Genomic DNA, 16,210 nt, shown 5'->3' on the forward strand with positions numbered 1-16,210 from the left:
CTCCGGGTACAGTAACTTATTTATAACAGTAATCTTTTTTGCTCTCTTAGTAAGCTATTCAACTTCGTACTCGAGAGAAGTTTCATGCAATATTTATTCGATTTATTGAGTGTCACTGGTGAGTCTTTTTTAAGACGAAAGATGCGTCTGGAGATCAAAATTATAAGCCTGGTTTCTGTGATGAGTTTTTAAAGTTTTTCTCTTGTTGAATGATTGAATATGCAAATATTTGACACACAATGTTTCAGCCAAATCTAAAGTTACATATTCCTTTTGGAACATGGACTTGTCTGACGCAGTTTAAAGCATCCTTGGCTTTCAAATATTCGGCTTTGAGTGTTCCTCATTTCGGACGCATGAAATATTATAACTTGTTGTTTTCATTTTTTAACGGATTTTGATTTTCCTTCCTTAATTTTATAACATTGAACTAGACTAGTATATCAAATTTTACTGTAGTGTTATATTACTGTAAGATATATGAACCTATCCGACGATTTTGAAGTCAAATTTCAGATAAATCCCTATTAGAGATGATACCAAATTCAATAGTCTAGTATAGATCAAATTTAAACTGACGTTTAAAACGGATATAACTACGTTTATTGAATGTCAATTCTTTCGTTTCAAACGCCAACTCCTGCCATAAAAGTACATTACAATTTGTCCGTAAAAAGTAAATGAGTTAAATAATATGTTTTGACATTAAACCATTCGTTTCACGGAAAACTGAACTGTTGTGCAACATTTTAAAAAATAACATTTAAAAATCTTACGTCACATTCACAAATGACCAAATATCATACTTAAAAATTGACCGAACGAACATTATTTGAAATCCAAAATACGCCACGCATTAAAATATAAAATGGAGTTCCGAAAATGCTCCCCAATTTCAGACATGGTTGCTGTTTTTTAAGCTCATCCGTAGTGAAAACCTTTATTCAAATTTGAAAAATATCTGATGAAAATGTAAGTGCTATCCGTGCTTCAAGAATGTATTGGGCAGAAAAAAATGGTCCCCAATTTCAGGTATAATATTATTTATTCATTATCAAACGAGCTCATAATTGGTTTCATCGAGTAAAAAGCGCCATGCATTCGAAAAGGGTCGAAAAAAAGTTTTGTTATTTTATTTAATAGTTGGTCTTGGGGAGTTTGTTTTTTCTTATAATTATGATTGTTCAATGATTTTGTTTAACAATGTTCAGTTATAACAAAGGTGGATAATTATTTGGGAATCGTGATACTTAATCTTCTTTGTTTACTTTTATTATTTCTACCTGCACGTTTTCTCCAAAAGTAGACTAAGGTTTATACATACTAGTATATAAATATAATCTCAGGAATTCGTCAGTTAAAAACAATCATGGCGCTGAATATAGTTTTGCTGCTGCTTATAAACACACAAAAGCGTTCAGTCGTGTTAAATCCGAATTCTCTTGGATTGATACTTGATTTTTGTCCTGGAACTGTATAATAATCATCTTTACTGAGGTGGAACTGATGTTGAGATTCCTTCGAAGAAAACCTAGTGTGCTGTTGGCTTTATTGCAGATGTTGTTTATGTGACTGTGCCATTTTAAGTCTGATTGAATTGTCACACCTAGGTATTTTGCCTTGTCGACATTTTCAAGAATGTGGCCATGTAAAGTGTAATTAAATACGAACGGATTTTTATTTCGGCTTATGGACATGACATTACACTTGTCAGGATGGAACCATTCTCCATGTATTTTCCCAAATGCCTAGTGTGTTGAGGTCTTTTTGAAGGGTTTCGCAATCACTCTTTGATTTTATTACCAAATATGCAATGGTGTCGTCTGCAAATAGGAGTATGGTGGAATTTAGCCCAACTGGTATGTCATTAATGCAAAATAAAAACAGACTCGGGCCCAGAACAGATCCTTGCGGCACTCCGGACTTTACAGGGACATAGCCTAAAGTCTCACCCTCTAGGATAACTGCTTGGGTACCACATGATAAGAAGCCCTGTATCCATGCATTTGTTTTCCCCTGTATCCCAAAGTAATTTAATTTGTGTGTTAACAAGTTATGACTGACTTTATCAAAAGCTTTGGAGAAGTCCATTATAAGTACATCTGTTTGTTTTGAGTTTTCCATATTTTTAGTGACATCATCTACAAATTCCAAAAGTTGAGTTTCACAAGATCTGTTTTTTCGAAAGCCGTGTTGTAGGGGATACAGGATGTTATGTTTGTCTGCGTGTGTCATGATTGCGCTAACTACAGCATGTTCCATAAGTTTACAACATATGCATGTCAAAGAAATAGGTCTATAATTCTCTGGATTATATTTGGAACCTTTCTTGTAGATGGGTGAAACATGTGCAGTACGCCAGTCAGAAGGGACTTCGCCAGTGTCTATAAATGATTTTTTGTATATAAGGCATAGTATTGGTGAAATTTCATGTGCCAACTCCCTAAGGAGAGATGGCTTAAGTTCGTCTGGTCCACTTGCCTTTGGTTTTAGATTTTGAATAATAACAACAATTAAAAATCTTAATCCTGATTTCATTTAGTTTTCAAACAGTTTGATAAGGAATATTAAAAGCAAATTTCAGATGATGATCTGAAGTGATGTCTTATTTCCCGATAAAATGCAACATCTAGGAGACTTTATTTCTTCTCCGTTAGGCGTGACATCGCCTTTAAAACCAAATACATGATTGTTGGTGTTAAACGCCAACTTCAGACTCATCGCTAAATATATGCGGCTAAAAACTTGGTTGTTCTTCCATGTGAAAACTGTCAAGCCTATCCTATTTTAAAGTCAAACTCACCTATGACGTGCGGGGTTCAGAATCATGACCGCAGTGTTGACAGTGTTAAACCACCGAGACCCCTAAAGGTACTAAAAAGGCATTCAATATTAAATGTAATCATTACACCATAACAAAAAATTGTTTAATTCTTCAATATATATTTAATAACAACACTTCCGTTCAGACAGTTGAAAACTTCCTAGTGTGGGGCGTCCATTTTGGATTTTGGGATGTATAAAGACGCAGTCACGTCGAGTTAGAATGGTATCTTAAATTTGACTTTAATACGACTTAATTTGGTCTCCGGGAAATTTTACACCTAAGATCCGTTTCTCAAACTTGTATACAAGTTTCACAGTTGGTCTGTTGCAGGGCATAGTTGCTGTCCTTACGAAATAAAGGCAACAGTAGTATACCGCTGTTCAAAAGTCATAAATCGATTGAGAGAAAAACAATCCGGGCTACAACACACGGCCTCATTTTTCAGTGGACGTCAACATTTTATGCGCTTCCTTTCAGTCGGACACTACCTTGCAGATACCAGAACCCAAGATGATTCAAACAATGCGATATGAACATGAAATGGTTGCCACTGGATGAACAGCAAATATTAATCAAGCAATCTTTTATCGCGTTTAATATATAAAGGATGCGAATTTATGCAGAATAGGTTTTTGATTCAACTCTGGTTGTTGATTCAAAACTAAATCAAAACTAAAATTAAGTCGATAAATGTTTTTACCCCAATTTTTCCAGCGAAGGACATAATTCCAACGTGTTCTGTTTAATCTGCTACTTATAGAAAAAAACATTACAGTCTCTTTATGTATTGATATAGAACAATTACCATAAACGACATTTTTCTTCCAACGAAAAGTAGTATTAAGGAATATGTATATTGAAGAATATGTCTTTCCATTTCGGAAATGATAAAATAAGGGAACTTGTATTGCTCGAAAAAGCAACTTGTCCGTATCCGTTTGCAGTTCATACGCTTCCCCAACTTTTGTTCTCTTGACTTGCATAACAAACTTTAAACATCGATAACCTATTGTTACCTCTTTTTTACCGATGCACTTTTTTTCTGAAGTTGTTACATTAATGATGACTTCAGAGAACAAAGCTGACGGATAATTACTCAGCTATCATTGAATAAATCCTAGAAAGAAAAAGCAGGCGACAAACGTCTGCGTCTTTTGATTTTTTGTTATTTTAAACTCGATTAAGAAGACTTTTGTCATTAAGGAGAAATGTTCTCTTTTCAGAAGTGTTTTAAGTCTTTTGATGTTGATTTGCTAAATCATTTTGATACCATTTATAGCATCTGATGTGTTATGTAAATTCTAATAATGTTTAAATTGTTGGAAATCGGGTAGGATGGGTTTGACTTCCGGGTGACTTCAATCTTTACTTTGAAGGTTTGTCCAATTACTAGTAAATTCACGTTTCCTGCATTGTCATTATAATGTGGGATGTATCCATATAAATCGCATTGAATTATTAGATTATTAATAAATTTTGATTTGATTTTTGTACACATAAATATTAAGTCAATATCGGAGATTCATTCATATAACATTATTCCATTCATTCATTAAACAGGGTGGAATTCATTGATGAAAGCATTAGTGTTGACGTCATTTCGGTCACGAACATTTTGTCGGCTCCTTGATGGTTCTATTGCTAAAAATATCATTTTAATGCATTTGTAAATTAATTGATTAACGTTTCTTCTTACAGAGCCAATATTTTGATTTTTTTAAACACTATTCATGTATCATGCTTCCGTATCTAAAACATTCCGTCATCCAATTCCTCAGTTTTCATCGGATATAAGAGTACGCGAGGGAGTAAAACTAACAATGACGCAAAAAAAAAAAAATTGGAAACGTCATCTAATGAGTTCCTTGAATGGCGGTGTTTGAGTTGTGTAATGTTTGGCTTTGCTGTTGTCGTTGCTAATATCTATAACAAAGTAAACAACATGATAATCGGATTAAAATAGATATTATGTCCATTATGAGAAACATGCAATATTGACTAATTTTAGGGCTAGTTTCGAGTCTTTATTTGTGCATTAAGAACCATTATAGTCGGTTTAACCAGTACCGACGCCCAATTCTTAGAACATTCCGTATTATAAATTGTTTATTCCGTTTAATATCATTACTCGACCTTTAAGCAGAAACAGCAAATAAATCTAAAGCAGTTAATATCATATTGAATAGTGGGCTGTGAAAGTAACATGATCGCGATGGTTCGATACAAAATGGTTCTATCTGAAGTAAAATGGCGTCTTTTCGTTATCGTTTAATCCATTAGAAAAGATAACGACACCAATTTACACCAGGCAGTTCATACTGATGAAGGATATTTGTTATCGGAAATGTCTATTGAATTTTGTATTTGTTCTTTGATATTAAATTTTACCTAATTTTGGTGATGTTCTGCACTTTTGAGACGAATATATGAAATTGAGAATGAAAATGGGTCATATGTCAAAGCGACAACAGCAGAAATCAGCCCAAGGCCACCAGTGTGTCTTCAACACAGGAATAAAATCCCGCAGGCTTCAGCTGGTCCCTAAACAGACATATGTACTAGTTAAGTGAAGTCCAATCAATTTGAAACTTAGTACACATGTTCCCTATGATTTGATCTTTCTAATTTTAATGTCAAATTATAGTTTTGACCCCTGTTTCACGGTCCAGTGAACATAAAAAAAAATATAGTGCGAGTGTAGCATCCGTGTACTACGGACCCCTCTTGTTTATCATAAATTACATTGTCACCATGTCATGAATTATGAAAACCCGTATTGTGTAAAAGTGCTACTATACACAGGTAATTTAAACTGTTATTATTTTTATTCTGGACGTCTTAGAAAAAAATTAAAAACTCAATACTGAAGGCGTAAGTGTCTGACTTACACATCCAAAAATAGAACTAGTGCTTTAAAAACTCTGATGTACAATTGTTTTGTCATCCAGAATCTGTCCCATTCCTCCTATTGTGCATTATTTTATTGAAAGTTCTGTTCAATCACTGGAACTGTCTTGTAGTTTAGTCATCAAGGTTGCGGTTTGATTGAAAGTTCTGTTCAATCACTGGAACTGTCTTGTAGTTTAGTCATCCAGGTTGCGGTCTGATTGAAAGTTCTGTTCAATCACTGGAACTGTCTTGTAGTTTAGTCATCCAGGTTGCGGTCTGATTGAAAGTTCTGTTCAATCACTGGAACTGTCTTGCAGTTTAGTCATCCAGGTTGCGGTCTGATTGAAAGTTCTGCTCAATCACTGGAACTGTCTTGCAGTTTAGTCATCCAGGTTGCGGTCTGATTGAAAGTTCTGTTAAATCACTGGACCTGTATTGCAGTTTAGTCATCCAGGTTGCGATCTGATTGAAAGTTCTGTTCAATCACTGGAACTGTATTGCATCCAGGTTGCGGTCTGACTGTCTGAAGTGTTGGTGCGCTCAGATGTATAAAAACAGAGGCAAAGTCTCCTTTGCGATGTGATTCTTAAATATTTATTTAGAAATTATTTGGAAACTTTGGTTTGACCTTGGTTAGATTTGGCTTTTATTTTAGGTTTTTCTTGGTCATATATATAGTGCACTTCAAATTTTTCGGTTCTTTTACATCATTGGCTGCCAAATATTCGCTCTAACCCCATATATTTAGTATTTGCTAGGTCACTACCACACTAGTCGATGTTGAACTAAATTTGAAACTAAAAATGCAGTATTGTAAGTTACACATTCGCTGTACACATGAGAATGGAAATGGGGAGTGAGGAATGTGTCAAAGAGACAACAACCCAAACAAATGTATGGACCAAAACGTGTTTTTACATAGGAAAGAAATCAAATGGGGTTTTCCATTTGTATAAACTATCTTTGTTTAGTTGAAGAAGTACAGCATGTGTATTATCTATCTGTATTGTTCATCGTCATCTTTGATCTTTTGTTTTCCTTTGATGTATATGTACACAGAGAATTCCAAGACTAGCGCTGGTTCCGGGATTTCGTGTTAACTTATGGTATTTAATTGTTCCAAATATGACACGATTACAAATAAATACAATTGATTGTAATTTAATGTTCTTAAAAGATAGCCAATATTGTCTAAGTATTAAAGCGATATTTATTTGACCGACAAACTAATTAATCTCTATTATAAAAGTCTCACTCAAGAGACTGTGTCTGATAAAATGCACTTAAATGAGGTCAAATGAAAGTCCAACTAGTTCGCAACACAATATTGAGTATTAAGACCAGACAAAAACAAATAGTGTAAAAGTAAAGTAAAGAATACCGTAAAATTTCATCCGGAATGTTATCATATTAGGAAATTAGAAATATTGATGTTCTACGAACTGTTGTCACTGATTCCGTTTATCTGTACCAAAACACCTGTTTTCAAAACGACAAAATGGTAATGTACAACCTCAACCTCTCTATAACATCTTTTTTTTTTTAGATAAATTCTTTACAACAACATGTAAAAAAGCCATGTGATTGTATAGTTGCATATCCAGTCCAGTCCAAATTGCCAGTTCTGCGCCAACTTTACAGAACTTTAAGATTCGTTATAATAATAATTTTTAAAATATTTGTCATGCTCAACATTAGGCAGACCATCTCTTTAATAAAGTGTTTGAGCCATATTTGTGTTGCAGTTTCAATGAATAAGAAATGACGAACCTTTGGGTAACAATTAGTACGGCTTTTTAACGTGTTACATCATAGGCGGATCCAGCCCACACCATCTTTTGAGGTGATCTGTTTCGGTTCCTATCCAACCTTCTCTTAGTTTGTATTTTAACGGTCTATCCAATTTGTAGAGCTTCAATCAATTGTATTTTTAATTTGATTTAGACCTGAAAATGGATGAAATATGTGTCACTGGACCTGAAGCATATCATAATCAATTTAACTTTACCTGAGAAATTTAAATTAGAAGGACAGGTTTCAGAAAATTCGTATGATTTTCTTATATAAAATTTGTAATTATTTCGCTCCCTCTGTCATAGTTATACTAATTGTGCAGCTTATAGGCATGGCTTATATGTTTTGGCTTTTTTATATTTCCCTTGGTTATTTGGCTCATCATACACTTTATACACTTTGTCCGGAATCTATCCTTACATTGTTAAATCTGAAAAACAATTATTACCCTAACGCAACTGCGCTCTATACATTTGAGATACCCAAGACCATGCACTCGAACAACAAGGTTATGTTTATAATTATATTTTTAACATATATGTGTTATAACAGTCTCAGTTAAAAATCTCCCTCTGGATAAAAAGGGGGAAATCCTCCAACTTCAAAATATCCGGGTGAGAGAACCCAAAGAACTGTCATGTAATTTTGTATAGCCTTAGTAGTATTCCGATCTAATGAAATCGTTACATTTGCATATTCATACAAGATACAATGATATGCATTACAAATTGGCAATTCATTGTGTGTAATTTGTACTACAGGTTTAATTGACCTAAAACAAGGGCATAGTATTAGCACAGTTCATATTTTTCACAAGTACAACTTTTAGATTATACCAGGGCTGCTATTTTAAAACATTTAAAAAAAACTGTGACCGGCTTCAAAATGAGGGCACAGTTTCATCGCAGTTATAATTTTGTCTAGTACACTTTAATAGTATTAGAAAACAAAAGAAATTATGATTTTGTTGGACCATATTTTGAAGGATATTGTCTTTAAATGGGACATAGTATACAAATATAAATACACGTGGTTCAGACGAAAATTGGATATATATACAATGTACACTATATTAATAAGTGTTGGTATTTCATGTATTATTTTATTGGTAATATAATACATTCAATCATACGATAAAATGAGTTTCATCTGTTTTGATTTTAAATCGAAGCTGTGACAGACAGCTATAAAATACGTTGTATGTTATTTGATTACTAATAATAAATCTTTTGTCATAATAATTGACTAATTGTTATATCTGTAAACAAGGTTAAAAGGCAAAAATCATTTGTCGAACGGCGAACCGTCGCTTATATTACAGAGATAACATAACGCCTCTTTATAGTAACAGCTATTTATAGAGACTTGGGAATATACCTAATAATCTATTTTGTCGTAGTAGTTGAACATACTGTGTGAGTGGGTCTGGAGTGAGAAGCCACACCTGACCTCCCTCGTAGTAGGAAGCTCTTGTTAACATATGACTGGATTAATTAAACTTAATTATGTGGTTAGATCAGTTTAAACTTCGGTTTAATATAAGTATTAAATCAGTGATGGATTACACCGTAGGATTTATAGATGCCCGTCTAATCAGCTGATGTGTAAGTCGCTATTTTAAAATATTTTCTCATATACACAATCTTTTTTAATATTGTTTTTTAATTTCATATCTATTGTGTTTCCGGAATGTATATTTACGTCTGATTTATTGAGCAATAATAGTTCATTTAAATATTTCATTTTGATACTTTTATTTTTCACATTTCGTAGTAAGTAAAAAATTCAAAACAATAATTTCAGATATTTTTATAGATTTTTCGCTTATCAGTTACTTTCACTTGTTTTCATTATTATCAAAAGTTCAATCATTTGTTTTATCTATTTATGTTTTGATATTTATATGCATGCGGTGATAGTAAATTAGGTAGTTTTATTGAAACTAATAAAATAACATTGTTTGACAATGATAAGTGGTATATTTCGTAATATGATTGAAGTACAATAATACTAAATTTTGGAATATGATTACGATTTCAATTCGAGCACGAATCGTGTTCCTGGTATGACCCAGTGCGACAAGCTCTAGACAAAATACTGAGGATAAATAAATAATGAATGAATGTATACGGACGGAATGATTTGCTTTATATTGAAGTGATATGCAAGTTTGTCGTGCTCAGCACTACCCCTCTCGTCATTCAAAGTATCACATAATAGGAAGTAAGTCTCTGACAGATCTGAAAAGAGCTCAAATGTTTTAACTCAACCCTGTCAATATTCTGGTCAACTTATATAAAGTCATTCTGGCCAGTAGTATCTGAGAAAAGTGTGATGGACATATTAGTTTTATAACTGACGAACGGTAAACGCAATAACGGGAATAAAACTAAAGACATCTCTACAGAATTGGTGCCTGTGACATTGATTTTATCCCTTCTTTTACTTACTAACTGAAACATAGATAACATTATTAACGAACCATTGGTATTTAATTATAATGGGGTTCGTGTATTCAATGTCTTTGATTGTACGTATTTGTAGAAATCTAGTGCAGTAAGAGTAATACTGTCGAACGGGAAGGTTACGAGACCATTTAAGTGACAAATATCTGTCTTTTCCCTAAACTTTGCTACATTTGTGGTTTGCTGCAATCATGCAGTAGTTTAGTAGTTTGTCGGTGATTACATATCCGAAAAGACACGATCCAAATAACTGTAATAGCAATCAATATAATAATCAAAAATACTATAATAATGATAAATGGTTAAATGGTTGATTTAGGTTTCTTATTTATTCAGACTTTGTTTTTGTAATTATCATATAATATTTGTTTTTTAGTTAAAATTGGTTCGTTTTGTCTTTTTGTTGTTAAGTAAAGGGAATTCGTTATGAATGATACTACAGCATTAAAAAATCCCACATTTTACATATTTTGAAGGAGGATATTGGGGGGGGGGGGTTAATCATTGGAATAAAATGATACAAATGTTCCTGTTGTCTAAGTATTGAAATGTATCATTAAATGAGCATATCATAAACTTATATTCTTTTAATAGAAAAAAATCGTGACTTTGATATACAAATACTATTTGGCACTGAAATTTCTAGTTATCCATCATTCAATACACACATATCCAATAACTTGTAGACAGGAGTTCAGAAACAAGATTCCTTCGTCCCTGTCAAAGAAACCACGGACTAGTTCCTGACTGAGGACATGTATTATAAAATTTTGCGAATATTGCAGTGGTCCATGGGTTTACGCTAAAGGATTGCACTATCAAATTTTAGGACGTCCCTGCGTTGATTTTAGAGAAATCAACGGAAAGGAGACTAAAAACGTGTGTCCTGTTCCAGTAAAAGTTGTATTTAGTTAACAGGCATAAAGATGTTTAATCACAGTTGATGTAATTGAGCACTCATATTCAAGTATACACTCTCGAGACGTGTCGGTCTCTGGTAATATGAAATTAAATGCATATAGAATTGCATGCATATAAAATATGCATGATATGCACTTTTTTTTTTAATGACGTTGCACGTATAGAACACGCTTTTCCTTATTTGTTAATGCTCATAAAAACTTTGTTAAAGAGGGGAATCCGAGAAAATTCACGTTTTCACAAGTATATCGAAAAGTTGAATTTGAAACAAACGAAATAATTTAATCTATTATTCTGCTTACATTCAAATGCCAATTAGTATTTTAACTACTTGTTCAGTAATATGAGGAATCCTTAAGACGGAAACATTCTTCATACAACAATACAAATAAGGCATGCAGAATATTTAATCAAATATGCTATAGAATGACATAGTGTAATGTTATCCAAACTCCATTAAATCGTGGGTTTCTCCGTTCAAAATTGAAAGCAATTAGCTAAACTTTACTACGTATATACCTCGATGAAAAAGGATACCAAAAATGAAATATTGTATTTCGTACCTAAAAGTATTGCTCGGAGTACTATTTCATAGTTAAGTAAGGGCTAAAACAAGAAATACTACCCTTATGAAGTTTTACCTTTCATATCTTAATAGTTTGTATAGGGATATATACAGTGACACCACTCCGATTGGATTACATCTCGGCATTTAACAGAGGTATGCACCTCTGGTATAAAATTCGGGTAGGAATTTAAGTAATTTATCGATTATGTGAAAAGTAAATATTATATGACACAAGAATATGCACTTTGAAGTAATAAATTTAAAAACAATATCATGCAAGAGTTTTTAAATATTTTGCCACAATGCAATCTAGTCGAGTATGACTTATCTTAAACGTAACATGTTGTCCAATTGCATTGATTAATTAAGATCAAGATTAGATTATCTTGTTGTGCAGACGTCTAAAAAAAATGTGCAGTTGGATCGTTTAATGGAAAAACTCGATGATTACGAAGAAAACTGGTTTATGTACATTGAAATAGCTAATTTGATTTGATGATCGTATATTGTATACTTGCTATCAACATAGACTTGCATCAAATGTAATGGAATCTTGAAATAAAAAAAATCAATGAAAGAGGGGAATGTAGAGTATGGTCTGTTTTTAATGTAAACTGGACTCCTGTTTTGTTCACTTATCGCTACACTAGCGAAGCTTTAGGTGGAATGGTGGACTAATTCATTTTTAATGAAGCATTTCTCAACAACAAAAGAACGATAAATTTGACAATTCATATTTAAGAAACAAAAGTCTTAATCAATAGTTGACGATATTTTATAAGATTGCCTATCACCAGGTTATGTTAGTTGATGCTTGTGCTCTATATATTTTAAATTTTATACTATAAGTTAAAAGGACAATAAACTTATAGTGTTATACTTACTGTAAAATCATAATCTTTCTTCAACCTTATTAAAAAAAAACGTTTTTACATTTTAACTTCGAAGAGCTACCAAGAAGTATAAAATTTTGGCATGGCAAGATATTGTTAGCTTTTCATCATAATATTTGTTTGAAAGTAACTCATTTACTAAGACAGATTTAAAATTTAAGTTCGGGAAACTCTTTAAAAATAACGGTTTTTATCAATAATATGATCTTGTTGAAATCAGGAGTCGAATCACGTGGCAGAATGTCTTATCACGCTTGCGCGCTTACAAGTATGGTGATGCTTGTTTCATCTCTCGCAATACAAAGAGTTTTAGTGACAAGGACCGATTATTAATTTATTTTCAAAAATGTGTTTAATAATGGAATTTATCAAAATTTCAAAGGCAGATAGCGCTGGATGAAAATCTCAAGTAAGTTATTTTTCATACCCGATTGAAATTATCTATATTAACTTTAAAGTCAGTTTATTTTAACGTATTAAATACATGTTTAAACGATTTAAACAATTCTTTTCTTATCTTAATAAACTTTGTAAGAAGTTGTACAGGATTCCTTCAGTTACCACCACGCTGGTAAACATTATACTTCGTACCTGTTTTCTGAATTTAAGTTTGTAAATTGAAAAGCACCATTAGAAGAGAATGTCAGATCCTAGCTAAAATTTGAAGATAATAGCAGATTAAGATTGTTTTAGTTGGGTAAATTCGGTAAGATCGCAGCGTGGGGATATGAAATGTCTGCCAAAATGATTTGTAGTTTACATAAAGTATAAACTTGCTAAGACATTGTTTTTCTTGGATGTAGAACGAACTGAGAGAATTAACTATATTATAAATGTTGTTATTCTGTTTATTTATGTGTATTTTGTATGCAATCCGACTAGACAGAGTACAATGCATATTGCGGTCTTCGATCTGTTTGATATTAACGTCGGGTTTGGAATTCAAATTGTTTATTTATTACAAATAAAACTATATATTTTGGTTTCTGCAAAAATATCATGGAGAGACATTTATTGTCGAAATGCACATCTGGTGTAGAAAATTTATAATAATTTTGACGTGTGCAAAAGTATTCACTTTTTTTTAAATTTAATTTTCTGATGCTATGGTGATCTTATGTGTTTCATTACGACAGATATAGTAGAAAAAGAAGCTTAGCTAATGCCACAAAAATTAAAAGTCGAAGAATTAACAGGTACAATAATGGTCACAAGAAAAGGACAAAACTTTAGCCCGTTAAAGTGAGATGTAATTTTTGTGACTTTCACATTTAATGAGCGCTAATATCGTTATTGAACAGTAGTCTACGGAAGCCTTTACAGGTGTAACACTTCATAATTATCTATTTAAATCAACGATTATGTAACGCATTTTTGTGGTTAAAAATTTAAAGAACCCGTTTGATTTTCTATTAGTAGTCTTGTATTTACATTAACTCCACTATTTTGTTTATTTTTGAACCTCTCATTTTGAATGCATTCCGTCGTCGAAGTTAAATATATTCCCTGTACGCTCTTTCTATTGATTTTATAAAAAAAAGTTTATATAGAAAAGATTATAAACATTAACATTGAAAAGATGTACTTATCTTGATAACAAATATATGCTCATCTTCATATCTTTTCATTGCTGTGAAAGCTCTAAAGGGGTACATAACTATGTCATAACCAGTCCCGTGAAGGATGTTTTAGAGGTGTACAGATTTTAGGCAGTAGTGGAAAATTTTCAAACTCAGATTTATGAATGTATTACAGAAACGAATACAATAAATTGTGCATTTTACCAACTAGGTATAAAACAATTTATTTTATTAAAACAAAAACTGTGCTTGTACGAAATTATTTCCATATTAGTATTTTTTTTAAGCCTTGGTTCCAAAATGAGTTGGTTAGTCACCGGGGTAAGGTTATCAAATCTGTAATTTGCTGATGATAGAGAATCGAGATCACCACCTGAAATCATTATCTTAGTGGGTAACAAATGCACATTCTTAACAAAACATAAGAAGCAGCAGTTTTAAAATACTGATAAGTGCTATAATCTGGTTTAATTAAACTCTTTTCAAAGAGATAACAAAGATAATTACAAAATATTCGGCTTGGGAAAAAAAAACGCCAACGATATGTGCCTGGATTATCGCAAAAAATCTACTGCAATGCATTCTATTCAGACATCTAAATGAGACTCAAATGAATATCCTACAAGTAGATACTTTCATACATGTATAACTTAATTACTTACCATCAATATTGAATATTTGTTTTTTTAATTTGGAACCGTGTGGTAGCCTGACTTCTGAGTTGTCAATTTCATTAGATCCATGCATTCTAAGTTGAATTCTAGAAATCTATTTCAGCATTGCAGTTAGAGATCGATAATTTATAGCTGCGGACCCTCTTTATGACTCTATCGACATAGAACTGCCGTGAATCATGAACCAAAAATGCGCATTTGAAATTTGTATCAAGGAATCGTTGAAAGATGGCATCCAGCATTTCATAAATGGTCGGGCGAGAAGGGCAGATAAATTTTATTAAGAACCTGTTTCAGTCATATTCTAAGCCTAAATATACCAAGACAAGATGTATAAATGTATTGTTTATTTCGTTTCATGTTTTCTTGTTCCAGTGAGAGCAGCTAGCTCTGTTCTATTTTTCGTCTTTTCAGATCAATGTTAGCTTTTAAAATACTGTATGCATAAGTAGACGGTATAAATGGTAATTAAGAAAGGATCAAATTGAACGTTCCATTTTCTCTTTCTTTTTTTCAAAATGCAATGGGTGGTCGGCATATTGAAAACTATGCAACGGAATTATTTCGAGGCCATTTCGGTTCAAAAATATCGAACTACTGTCCCAGACACTCAAATAATTATGTACGTTTATAATATAAGTACACCATGTTATTTTCTGCTAACATGTGTAAAACAGATCATTTCTAGTGCCTACCCAGATAATACAGAAACACATACAGAGATTAATCACCCCGATTTGTTTCCGGGTCAACGTTAAATATTTCCGGGTCATTTGAACTGTCATTATGTATCTGCAATTATGATAATTGCTTTTACACCTATGTAAAGAAAACCACTGAAGGGTTCCTAAATATCTTATGTTTGTAAATAGTTTTCAATCATGGCGATATGTTCTAAAAACAATATTAAATTTAATCGATTTAATACAGAAAATATGCGGATATATGCATAATATTATTGAAATATCAATATCACTGATGAATTTGATATAAAATTTTAAGTTCGATCAAGATAATAGTTTCAGCATTGATGCATAGCCACTCAGTGCAACTTCCAATCAAATTTATCCTTAGTATGTCGTGAAAGCTCGTCTGATTTGCTTTGTTTTTATTTTATTTACTGCGTTGCTGAGTGGGTGTTCATTATGAAATGCGGTAGTTATGTGGCTTTTTGCATTGCAAATGAACATGTCACTGTCGACTAACCGTACAGAAAATGAACATTTACGATATGGGTAGATTACACCTTAAACATATAATTGTTTAGCTATAATGAAAATGATATATAAAAATTGAAATTTTACAGATTAAAAATTGACAATCATTTTCATATTTTATCTTACAACTATAATTCAAAGTACTATAACTTTTTACAATTTTGATTTAAATTTTAATATTCTTAGATCGATGCTTTCTATCTGTTGTATTTCTTGTCATTTGTTGTGTTCCAAGGCCCGTTCAGATATGTCAATTCTTTTTTAACTGCTTTGTCAGTTTGTTCTTATGCTTTTGTTGCGACACCAATGTTCTTAGTTAGAGGAGAATTGAGCGCTTACAAATCACAAGACCTGAAGCACCACATTCTTTGCGCATGTTCCA

At 32.4% G+C, this 16,210-nt stretch overlaps 1 protein-coding gene across 4 annotated transcripts in view; it reads left to right on the top strand.

The window, feature by feature from the left end:
* The window catches only part of LOC143044914 (protein NDNF-like), a 65,888-nt gene that overhangs the window by 12,365 nt on the left and 37,313 nt on the right, over nt 1-16,210 (top strand). For 2 of the 4 annotated variants that reach the window (XM_076217160.1, XM_076217165.1), the window contains exon 1: nt 8,893-9,114. The exons of 1 other annotated variant lie outside the window; for it this stretch is intronic. The gene's annotated coding sequence lies outside the window, so the exon portion shown is untranslated. Of the gene's footprint in view, nt 1-8,892; nt 9,115-12,521; nt 12,767-16,210 lie in introns of those variants that run through there. One more of the 4 variants, XM_076217163.1, reaches the window with a different exon arrangement.

This window comes from Mytilus galloprovincialis, chromosome 9 (assembly GCF_965363235.1).
Source record: "Mytilus galloprovincialis chromosome 9, xbMytGall1.hap1.1, whole genome shotgun sequence".
Classification (NCBI taxonomy): Eukaryota; Metazoa; Mollusca; class Bivalvia; order Mytilida; family Mytilidae; genus Mytilus; species Mytilus galloprovincialis.